At 36.9% G+C, this 13,055-nt stretch overlaps 1 long non-coding RNA gene across 1 annotated transcript in view; it reads right to left on the bottom strand.

The window, feature by feature from the left end:
* Positions 1-735: 735 nt before the first annotated feature.
* Positions 736-13,055, bottom strand: part of LOC124962280 (uncharacterized) — a 33,155-nt gene continuing 20,835 nt past the window's right edge. The window contains exon 5 of the long non-coding RNA XR_007104449.1: positions 736-819. This is a non-coding gene — a long non-coding RNA (uncharacterized LOC124962280). The remainder of the gene's footprint in view (positions 820-13,055) is intronic.

Genomic DNA, 13,055 nt, shown 5'->3' on the forward strand with positions numbered 1-13,055 from the left:
TGAATTTCACTGCTATTTTTATGACAGATATTGCTTCTAGAGGAAGACATTTTGCAATTATTTGAAATTAAGATTTTATCCTGGATAAATCCACATTAATACTTTTTGTTACTTTTCTACTTGCACATCTTTTAACACTGGATTTAGTTAGATAATGAATGATCCACTTAAAAATTCTTTCTTCTTACTTTTTCCTTTTTACTTAGGGGAGTGCAAACAGAATGGTTGGTTATGATGACCTTGATATATCACTTCAGCAAATTCCCATTAGTAAAAAATAAAGTGATTATTAAAAATTTATTGACTTTTTCATGTCACTCAATGACTGGAGAGAATGGCTATTTTCTGTCCTTATGTTTCTTAGACCAAACTAATGTGATGAGAAATATGTGAAATAAAAAATAAAATATAATTAAATGAAGTAGTAAGCATGTTGTTAAGGATAGCACAAACATCCTATCCTATAAGAATATTCTTACAATTTATGTCAAAGAAAAGCCAATGGGAGATGAAGCTTCATGGAATAGGTGTTTGAAGGGTAGTAAAAAATTACGTGTACTTTTAAAAGAGTACAATTCAGCTACCTGTAAAAAGTTAAAAAGAATCTGGTCAATTTGAAATCAAAGCAAGATTCCAGTCTTCTTGCATGTAACCTTATAAAACATACTATTAACATTTTTTTCAGATGAAGGGGGAAAAAAGACAGAGGACCTAGGGCCCATAGTCAGGATATACCTGAATAAGGATTCAAGTTCAAGTGTGTCTGTGAAGTCCATGAGTATCTTCAATGCCAGGATGCTTCTCAAGGAAGGCTAGAAACTTAAGAAGCATGGGGTGAATGATGGAGAGAAACAAGTAGAAACACAGAAATATGTAATGTTCAATCATCACTGGGGTCCTAGTGAGACTCATTTCCAATCCTGGTACTCATATGCCTCAATTTGGTCAGCACTACTTCCAGAGCTTGGCAAAGATGGCCCGTTAAGTGAGTGGCAGTCAGGATCACAAATGAGTCAGGTGACATTAAGAAGTTACTGATTTTTGTTGATAATTTTGTGCAAGTTGTGGAAGACAAATACTGCAAACAATTTAGAAGATAGTAGGACTTATCATGAGAAGGCAAGTTTAAAAGACAAGTGAATTCAGTAAAGTACCAGGTTACAAGATCAATGCTCATAAATCCAATGCATTTTTATACATAAGTGATGAATCTTCAGAAAGAGAAATTAGGAAAACTACCCCATTCACAATAGCATCGAAAAAAATAAAATACTTGGGAATCAATCTCACAAAAGAGGTGAAAGACCTCTACAATGAGAACTACAGAACACTAAAGAAAGAAATTAAAGAAAACCTTAGAAGATGGAAAGATCTCCCATGTTCCTGGATAGGCAGAATTAATATCGTCAAAATGGCTATACTACCTAAAGTGCTATACAGATTCAATGCAATTCCAATTAAAATCCCAATGATGTACCTTGCAGAAATAGAGCAAGCAATTATGAAATTCATCTGGAAGAATAAAAAACCTAGAATAGCTAAAGCAATCCTCAGTAGCAAGAGCGAAGCAGGGGGTATTGCAATACCAGATCTTCAACTCTACTACAAAGCAATAGTAACAAAAACGGCATGGTATTGGTACCAAAATAGACAGGTAGATCAATGGTACAGAATAGAGGACATGGACACAAACCCAAATAAATACAATTTTCTCATACTAGACAAAGGTTCCAACAATATGCAATGGAGAAAAGATAGCCTCTTCAACAAATGGTGCTGGGAAAACTGGAAAACCATATGCAATAGAATGAAATTAAACCCCTATCTCTCACCCTACACAAAACTCAACTCAAAATGGATCAAGGACCTTGGAATCAGACCAGAGACCCTGCATCTTATAGAAGAAAAAGTAGGTCCAAATCTTCAACTTGTTGGCTCAGGATCAGATTTCCTTAACAGGACACCCATAGCACAAGAAATAAAAGCAAGAATCAACAACTGGGATAGATTCAAACTTAAAAGCTTTCTCTCAGCAAAGGAAACTATCAGAAATGTGAAGAGAGAGCCTACAGAGTGGGAGAATATCTTTGCCAACCATACCTCAGATAGAGCGCTAATTTCCAGAATCTATAAAGAACTCAAAAAACTCTACACGAAGAATACAAATAACCCAATCAACAAATGGGCTAAGAAAATGAACAGACACTTCACAGAAGAAGATGTACAAGTAATCAACAGATATATGAAAAAATGTTCAACATCCCTAGTAATAAGGGAAATGCAAATCAAAACTACCCTAAGATTTCATCTCACCCCAATTAGAATGGCGATTATCAAGAATACAAGCAACAATAGGTGTTGGCGAGGATGTGGTGAAAAAGGAACACTCATACATTGCTGGTGGGGTTGCAAATTAGTGCAGCCACTCTGGAAAGCAGTGTGGAGATTCCTCAGAAAGCTTGGAATGGAAACACCATTTGACCCAGCTATCCCACTCCTTGGCCTATACCCAAAGGACTTAAAATCAGCATACTACAGAGATACAGCCACATCAATGTTCATTGCTCTCAATTCACCATAGCCAGATTGTGGAACCAACCTAGATGCCCTTCAGTTGATGAATGGATAAAGAAACTGTGGCATATTTATACAATGGAATATTACTCCGCAATGAAGAATGATAAAATGATGGCATTTGTAGGCAAATGGTCGAAATTGGAGAATATCATGCTAAGTGAGATAAGCCAATCTCAAAAAACTAAAGGTCGAATGATCTCGCTGATAAGCGGATGAGGACATATAATGGGGGGTGGGAGGGGCTAGCATTAGGTTTAGGGTTAGGTTTAGAGTTAGGCTAAGGACAGCGGCAAGAATGAAGGAAAGAAGGACTGTGTAGAGGGAAAAGAGGGGTGGGAGGGGTGGGGGGAGGGGAAAAATAAACATCATTACCCCATGTAAATGTAAAAAAAAAAAAAAAAAAAGGAACTCTTAAAAAAAAAAATAAATAAATAAATAAAAAAAAAAAGACAAGGAAATACAGATACAGGAGATTTTTGCATTAATGACCCCAATTTTCTCACACATACACCTGCATCTATACCCTTATATAATACTTCCCTACATAAGCTTTGGACTTTTTCAGATATGAGACAACAGTGAAAGCAGCACAAACAAAAATTCATGAAAACATGAAATTTTGGAGTCCTGAAAATATTGTGATAACAGCTAGTGCTAGAAGACCGTAAAAAAAATGAGAAATAACTACCTGAAAGCCTACCATACAGATATGCCAAAAATATGGATCATCCACTCACAGTTGGCTATAGTATATCAGAGAGCAAAGTAGGCAACAGCCAAACAGACCCACGCCAGCAAAGAATACCCATGGATCCACAGAATAGCATGTCAAATGAATTTTTTTTTTACTTTTTAAGTTAAAATGACTATTTGAGCTTTTGGGGTAGCTTACTGTACAGCAGAATCTGTTTGATATGACAGAATAATTTTTCAGGCAATTAGTAAACTAAGCAAAAATTTTTGCACCCAAGAGAAAAAGTTATCTGTTCTTTGTTGCCCACTTAGTACTAAGGGACCCAGTAGGATCGAAATGTATAAGGGACTGTGGGGTGTCCAGGTACAAAAGGTGTGACAGTCTCACAAAATCTCATACCTCAGAAGAGCGGAGTTTCTAATGAAGAAAATTAGTGAATGCTATAATGCAAAAAATATTTATCTATACTACAGAAATTTGGGGAAAATTAAGAAAATAATGAAAAAATTATAATTGAGGTGTATTATAAAACACATAAGTAAATGTTTCCAAAAAGTAAAGCAAGACAAATAAGCAGGCAAATAATGCTACAAAACTACAAACATAAATACTGTTTTTCAGCATTGAACTTAAAGAACTGTCAATATTTTTAGTTTATTTTTTTCTTCTGTATTTACTTCTTATAAATTTTTTTGGTATCTTGTAAGTTATCTTTGGGGTATTATAAAAGAAGAACACTACCAGCATAATTTTAGAAAAAAGGTAAGATTAATTTCAAGAAAAATGTATTAATATTTTTCTCTCTGAATTTCTGTGATGCATTCTTATGACGCTTGGAAAAAGTCTCAGAGCTAGTTATCAGCTTCTGAAAGAAGCATCTTAGACTTAGAAGCATCTTAAAATTTGCTAGGCATACAGAAATAGCACACATTATTTCTTCCTTGCATTTTCAAATTGACCTAAGATAACAGGGTTAAGTCATCTAAGGCATCTTAAAAGTTGCTATTCAAAATATATGCAGCCAGGTACACTAATTCCAGTGACCTGGGGGGCTGAGGCAGGAGGATCCCAAGTTCAAGGCCAGTCTCAGCAATTCTGCAAGACCCTCAGCAACTTAGCATGACCCTGTCTCAGAATAGAAAAGGAAAAGGGGGGGCAGATGGGCTCAGTGGTAGAGTGTATTACGGTTTGGATGTACGGCATTCCCCAAGAACTCATGGGTGAGACAATGCAAGGTTTAGAGAAAAAATGATTGGGCTATGAGTGCTTTAATTCAATCAGTGAATTAATCCCCTCCACAGCAGTGGAAATAATACTTCTGAGTTTTGAATTTAGCAGACAGGGTTTAAATTCCAGTTCACTCATCCACTGAAAGACCTTATGATTGTGATAGATGGTTAATTATCTAATCGCTTCAGTCCTTAGTTGCATGATATGACAGTAAATTTAATGAAATGTCAGGGAACAAATCACCTTTAGTAAGCTATGGTTTTCACAAGCTGGTTGGGTCAGAAAACCAAGTGATCAGTAACAAAAGAGGAGGCATGACATTTTTTTTTTCCCCCAATATGAATAAACATCAAAAAATTTAGAATAACCAATGACTTTAGTTTTCTTCTAATGAAGTCTCATACTAGCAAAATCATTCCAAGTAATGGAGGTTCAACATTAATAGTATGAAAAGTCCAAAGATTTCTGAAAAAAGTTTATTTGAATTAAGTTCATATACTTTCTATGAGGACAGGGTGAAGGGAAATACTTGCAACTCAATTTTGAAAAAAAAAATATTACACATGAAAATACTGATTCCAAAGGTTACGAAAGAAATGTGAACATCTCAAACTAAGACATTATAATAACATATGTACTAATCTGACTTGAAGTAAATTATGGAAGGATACATTTTAATAAGAGGCACTTACATATTACCTATAGAAAAATTCTAAATAGCTACTTTCTATCACTTTACTGGCCCTAAAATTAGAAACAATTGTATGTATATAGTGCTACATGCTTTTAATCACTGTTACTAGGGAGGCTGAGACAGGAGGATCACAAGTTGGAGGCCAGTATCAATAATTTCTCAAGATTCTGTCTCTTAAAAAAAAGGGGGGTGGGTGGCTGTGTATGTAACTCAGTGGTAGACCACTTGTCTAGCATGTGTGAGGCCCAGTTGTAGAGCCTTCATGGTCAGAAAACATCCTCTTATCTCATGCTTACTGTGTTCCAAGAATGCTAAGGCACATGGATATTTTTCTCTGCCTGAAATGCTATCTCCTCTTCCTTTTCCTTCCCATATCCCCTCCCCGCCACACACACACTTTACCTATTTAGAGACTCCCACCCTGTCTGAAATTTCATAATCTGGACCCTAAATATCTCTATGGCTTCATGCCTTTATATTTCCCTGTACTCCTGCACTTCAGTATATGTAGAACAGTATATGTCAGTATATGTAGAACTGCATGAAATGACAAGAAGTCATTAAGTTCATTTCATTGCACTTATTGATTCATCTATTCAAATTTCTTATCCAAAATTTTTCTATCTGGTATTCATAAATCATAATTCATTCTTGTTGCTTGCTGCCGCTTTCGCTTGCCACTGACCAGCGGGACAAACGATACGTACTCTTCAGAGGTTCATGAAGCAGCTTCTCCTTTATTCAGATAACGCCCTCAATATATAAGCAGTCTCATGCATATGCAATTGTAACCAGATATGTCCATCCAAACCTATTAAAGGTCAAGCAATCACGAGTTCAAGCATACATGTAAGATATATCTGTCCATGTGCTAGGCGGCTGAATTATCATACAGCCAATGGTAAACGCTTCCTGTTTTTCTCAAGGCACATTCAACACGCCCTTTGGCTCTCTGCCAGTTGCCATCTTTGGATGCATGTGGCATAACCCTGGGCCCTGGGTCTCGCCCGCCACACATTTTTTTTTTTTTTTTTTTTTGGTGGGGGACAGAGTGGGGGACAGAAGATCAAACCAAAGGGCACTTTACCACTGAGCCACTTCCCCAGTCTTTTAAATATCTTATTTAGAGACAAGGTCTCTCTAAGTTGTGTGAGGCCTTCCTAAGTTGCTGAGGTTGGTTTTGAACTCACAATCCTCCTGCCTCATTCTCCTAAGACGCTGTTATTACAGGTATGTGCCACTGTGACTCAATTCTGATGGCATATATAACTCAAGTCTTCCCTAACCAATTAGGGAGAATCAGATTCACCTTCCACTCTGCTTTTTGTTCCTATTTTGTAAATGTTGTAACTATACTACAGTACAATTATGTTTGCATGTTTGGTTTCTCAACTATGTATGTGGTGAATGCTTTAAATACAAGCCTATTTATCATTTATCTTTTCCCTCTAGGTATCAAGGAAAATATCTTGGCAATAAATTCAATAAATATTGGTTCTGAGTTCAATTGCCTTTAAGGAGAATATATCTGGGATAAACTTTGTTGACTTAAGCAGAACCAGGCTCACTACTTTATAGGCATGCTTGATACATACTTGATAATTTCAACAAAGAATATTGCATGCAGTGAAAATACAGTTCCATTTTATTAAATAAGAATATACAAATAATGGAATTTAAATATGTATATATACATTTTTTCAACCAAAGGTGGAGTCATATAGAAATGTCATATAAAAAAGAAAGAATAAAACTCAACAACTAATGTATGATTCTGTTAGTATCCCTTCTACTCTATTATAGCCATATCTGAAAAACATGGTAACTTCAAAGATTCTGGTTCCTACCTATATTCTAGTTAAAGTGTTTCTTAAAATAGGAACTTTTTTACATTATATATTTCTTATTCTAAGGATGCTCCTGATTTTTGTAGGAAACATTCTAGACCTGAAAAAAGGACCACAGAACTCACCATAAATAGGTGAGGCATGCTTAATCAAAACATGAGTGTATGAAGGCTTGCTGAAATGCTTGTGTGAAGAAAAGTCTAAGCCTGACCCAGCTTGAAGGTTTGACCTTAATCATGTCATAAAATGATTGTGGGCTTATCACTCCTCATGCCCAATTTTTACTTCATTTTTGAAAATTTCCTCTGTTCTGAAGGACCATCTAAGCTTGTCTAAAATCAAAGCTACTGAATATTGGTTGCTTTATATCTTCACTCCTTCCTGTAAGGGTTTTAGCACACCTACAAATAGCCAAGCTAAAATGAGAGTCATCTTGTACCCATCCTTCCCCACCCTGTATATCAGTGTAATTAACAAATCCAGACTCAATGTATTTCCAAACACCCACAAATTACTTCCTGTTCTTCATTCTACCATAAGGACCTAACTTACACTCTCAACATCTCTGACTGGCTAGGTATCCTCTCCAAACCATTATTCACAGGCTCCTTAGGAAGGCCCTTCAAAAATACATGTCTCAGTATGTAGCATCATTGAGAAAATAAATATTCCTATGGATAAATATTAGAATCAAGTCTAAAGACCCTTTGTAAGGATAACTGGACATCCTCCCATTCCATTTTGCTGAGAGCCCTGTGTTCCAGTTATGTCAGACTTTAATATCCATTTGTCGTCACTTTGTTAATTCACTTACTGAGTCAAGAACACATCAGTCGGGCTGGGGAGATAGCTCAGTTGGTAGAGTGCTTGCCTTGCAAGCACAAGGCCCTGGGTTCGATCCCCAGCACCGCAAAACACACACACACACACACACACACACACACACACACACATTAGGCAGGTGCTAAGAACTAAGAACACTCAACCTTGAACCTTCCCTGAAGAGTTCCATGCCATTAAACCCAAAAGGAAGTGATGTTAGTGTTAAAGAGTGAACTCCACATCTGATTCCCTAGGTCTAAATCCAGTCCCCACTCCAAACTCCACATCTGATTCCCCATTCCAAATCTATAATATGTATCCTTTGTAGGGTATTTATTATCTTTTCACTTGGAGTTGCCTGATTACTAAAGAGATGATTAATGAAAATACCTATGTCACATGGATTAAATGAGTTAATGCATGTAAAACAGTGACACAGGGTAGGCATAGCAAGCAAATTTGAAAGACACATCAGAATTACTGGCTAGAGGGGTACTTTTCAAACCATATACATGTGGAATTCTGATCATAGTGCTGATTCTGTTGCAATGACCCAACATGCATGTATGAATATTTTATATCTCTCAGATATATGCACAATATAAATTGTGAACAGAAATAGCCACAAGATAGGTTTCTTTGTTCATGCTTTTCCCCTCTTGGAAGAATTTTACTTATCTTTCAAAGTCCAATTTTAATATAATTTTCCAAGTACCTCTGTTGTGTTTCTATCTTATTAAAATAATTTTTTTAAATACTGGCTATATTGTATGATGGTTATTTGTATCACCACTGATTCTTTTGTTACTCTATGAACTATGATCAGAAGGCTCAAATACTTTGATTTCTCATTTTCTATTAACTTAATAAACATCATAGAGTGATAGTGAAGGTATTAGACTATAAGGACTCAAATTTCTTGCTGCTCTAAATATCATAAATTTTATTAAGAAACAATCTATGTATTAAAATTAATTGTTGCCTTTCTACAATAATTTTGGTAATACTAATAACCTGAAAAAAATGTTCATTCCCTCTGATAAAAAGAGAAAATCTAAGAATCTACATTAAGGAAATAAACAGAGCTATAATTTTTAAAAGATTATGAATAAGGATATTCAACAGAACATATTTAAGACTAATGAAACCTGGGAAGAGTCTAATTTACTATAAGAATCAAAATACTCTCACTAAATTAAGGCACAATCATGAGATGGATTATTATGAAACCAACCTAAAAGTTTTTTAGAATATATTAAGTGGCATGGGAAAGGTTTCCACTACAATTTTCAGTGAAGAAAAAAAAATAAAAGATATAAAAATGAATACAGATGTCCAGTAAATGGAATGAGGAATTCATAGACTGAGTTTTCCCCATTTTGAAAACACAGAGCAATGAAAGGTAACATAAAAAGAGGAAGCTAAACAGACATGTTATGTTTTAAAAAATGTAAACATTTCCTTGGATCAAAAATAGAGAAGCCTAAGTTAATAAATAGGACTGAAGTAAGATGATTTTGGACTATGAATGTGGAAGGGAAGGTGAAGAGCTGAGTTTGCCAGGAGTCTGGGGTAGGGAGAATGCACCCAGGAGGCAATGGAACCAGCCTAACTACTGGAAACCCTGCTCTGTGCCTGGGCTCCCCAGCACATGAAAGGAAGATGAAAATAGTTACAATTCTGTGCTACAAACCATGAGCAGCTATATGCCTGAGGCACCAAGAGTAGGTTGACAATTTTCCAGATCTGAGCTCGGCCTAGTCATTCGCTAGCTTGGAGACTGGATCTGCAATACAGTGTGCCCATAGGGTAGAAACCCATATCAGGGCAGGTGCTGCTGATGAAAGCTTTGGTTCTCACCTGAGTATCAAAGGAAGTTGAAAAAAAATCAAAAGACAGTGAAGAATTTAAGACATCAAGGAAAGAGTGAAGGGCATCACAGTTCCATAATTCTACCGATGTAACACAGAAGCAGTCATACGCAATACACAAACAATTAGTTGTAGCTGTGTTGCAATTGAAATTTATCTATAAAAAAGAGGCTGAATTTAGCAAATAGGCCATAACTTTCTGATACCTTAAAAATCAACACAACATCACCACGAAAGGAACTTATGAGTGAGCACACAATTTATAAAAATGAGTAAATAAATTAATTAAGGAATTATGCAGCAGAGCAGTGGCCTGTACTCATTCATCAGTACCTGATTCTGTTGACTGAGTGTTGGTCAACTCACCTGGGACACACTGAGTGCTTTATCAAATTTGAGTGCTTTATTATAGTCTAGATACCAGCCTCTAAAAGTCGAGCACAGTATTTACCAGGAAGATAATAAATGGAAGAGGAGAGAGACCTCCCCAAGTAACCTGAACCCCTGCGGTGGGAGGTGCCTTTCAAGTCTAGCTTCTCAGACCAGACCACCCAGTGAGAGGTTTTCCACATAGAACCAGCCACAAGTCCCAGAACCAACGGAGAGCTTCGATCTGCAAGCAGCCTCTGGGATCAGGGCAGGGCAGCCAGAGACCTCTTCAGGCGGCTCTGCCCACTCCGGTTGCAGGCTCTCATCAAGGGGTGATCCAAGATGGCGGCCTAGAGGGTGACTGCACCCCCAGTCGCTCCAGAACCCAGGAGTTAAGAAGGGGAGGCATTGAGAGACTCGGACTGAAATAGAGCCACAGGTGAGTCTGCCCACTGGGTAAAGCTCGGCCCGGGTGGCAGGCCCAGATAGAGGGGGCTTATCGGAGCCGGGCAGGGCAGCTAGAGTCTTCCCAAGGTAGCCTTCCACACTCCGGCAGTGGGCTCCTCCCACATGGCCAGCTGCACGGTGCAGGCCCACAGTGAGAGCATTTCCACACAGAGCCAGTTCCAAACCGTGGAACCAGTAGGGGGCTAGGGGCAGTTTTCTTCGGATGTGCTGCTTTATCAGATTCCTCCAAGACATCAGGCTACTGAAGGCTGGGAGGTGATACACTGGAAATCTACCGGGACACTATAAGCCAATAGCGGAAAACTGCAATATCTCAGGGTCCCACTGACAGCTGACCAATATGAGAAAACAAGGGAAGAAAATGTCCCAAACAAACCTAGATACTACATCAATCAAACCCAATGACAGCACAGCAGAAGAAATGTCAGAAAGGGAGTTCAGAATGTATGTAATTAAAACGATCAGGGAAGCTAATGAGGAGATGAAAGAGCAAATGCAGGCATTGAAGGAGGAGATTAAAGAGCAAATGCAGGCATTAAATGATCACACCAATCAAAAGACCAAATACGGGAAGCAAGAGATCATTTAAATAAAGAGTTACAGATACTGAAAAAAAAAAAAAACTGAAATACTTGAAATGAAGGAAACAATAAACCAAGTTAAAAACTCCATAGAAAGCATAACCAATAGGATAGAACACCTGGAAGACAGAACCTCAGACATTGAAGACAAATTATTTAATCTTGAAAGCAAAGTTGGCCAAACAGAAAAGATGGTAAGAAATCATGAACAGAATCTACAAGAATTATGGGATATCATGAAAAGGCCAAATTTAAGAATTATTGGGATTGAGGAAGGGTTAGAGAAACAAACCAAAGGAATGAACAATCTATTCAATGAAATAATAACAGAAAATTTCCCAAATCTGAAGAATGAAATGGAAACCCAAGTACAACAGGCTTACAGAACTCCAAACATACAAAATTACAACAGACCCACACCAAGGCATATTATTATGAAAATACCTAACATACAAAATAAAGACAGAATTTTAAAGGCCGCGAGAGAAAAGAATCAAATTACATTCAGAGGGAAACCAATAAGAATATCAGCAGATTTTTCAATCCAGACCCTAAAAGCTAGAAGGGCCTGGAACAACATATACCAAGCCCTGAAAGAAAACAGATGCCAACCAAGAATCTTATACCCAGCAAAACTTACCTTCAAATTTGATGATGAAATAAGATCCTTCCATGATAAACAAAAGCTAAAGGAATTTACAAAAAGAAAGCCAGCATTACAGAACATTCTCAGCATAATATTCCATGAGCAACAGATAAAAAACAATGATGCAAATCAGCAACAGGAGGCGCTAGCCTAAAGGAATAGCCAAATAAAGGAGAAACCAAATCATGTCAAAAACAAATATGAGTCAATTGACTGGGAATACAAATCATATCACAATAATAACCCTGAATGTCAATGGCCTGAATTCATCAACCAAAAGACACAGACTGGCAGATTGGATTAAAAAGAAAAATCCAACAATATGCTGCCTGCAAGAGACTCATCTCATAGAAAGAGACACCCATAGACTAAAGGTGAAAGGATGGGGAAAAACATACCATGCACATGGACACAGCAAAAAAGCTGGAGTATCCATCCTCATTTCAGATAATGTGGACTTCAAACCAAAACTAGTCAGAAGGGATAAAGAAGGACATTACATGCTGCTTAAGGGAAGCATAAATCAGCAAGACATAACAATCATAAATATCTATGCCCCGAACATTGGCTCATCCACGTATGTAAAACAAATCCTTCTCAATACCGGAAATCAAATAATCCACAACACAATAATACTAGGAGATTTTAACACACCTCTCTCACCACTGGATAGATCTTCCAAACAAAAATTGAATAAAGAAACCATAGATCTCAATAACACAATCAACAATTTAAACTTAACCAACATATATAGAATATACCATCCAACAAAGAAGAAATACACTTTCTTCTCAGCAGCATATGGATTATTCTCTAAAATAGACCATATTTTATGCCACAAAGCTACTGTTAGCAAATACAAGAAGACAGAGATACTACCTTGTACTCTATCAGATCATAATGGATTGAAATGAGAAATAAATGACAGAATAAAAAACAGAAACCTCTCCAATACCTGGAGATTAAATAATACACTATTATATGATGAATGGATAACAGAAGACATCAGGAGGGAAATAAAAAAATTCTTAGAAGTAAACGAGAACAAAGACACATCATATCAAAATCTCTGGGACACTATGAAAGCAGTACTTAGAGGAAGATTTATTTCATGGGGTGCATTCAAAAAAAGAAGTAGAAATCAACAAATAAACGACTTAACACTACAGCACAAAGCGCTAGAAAAAGAAGAGCAGACCAATACCAAAAGTAGTAGAAGACAGGAAATAGTTAAAATCAGAGCCGAAATCATCGAA

This window comes from Sciurus carolinensis, chromosome 12, assembly GCF_902686445.1.
Source record: "Sciurus carolinensis chromosome 12, mSciCar1.2, whole genome shotgun sequence".
In the NCBI taxonomy this organism is placed as follows: domain Eukaryota; kingdom Metazoa; phylum Chordata; class Mammalia; order Rodentia; family Sciuridae; genus Sciurus; species Sciurus carolinensis.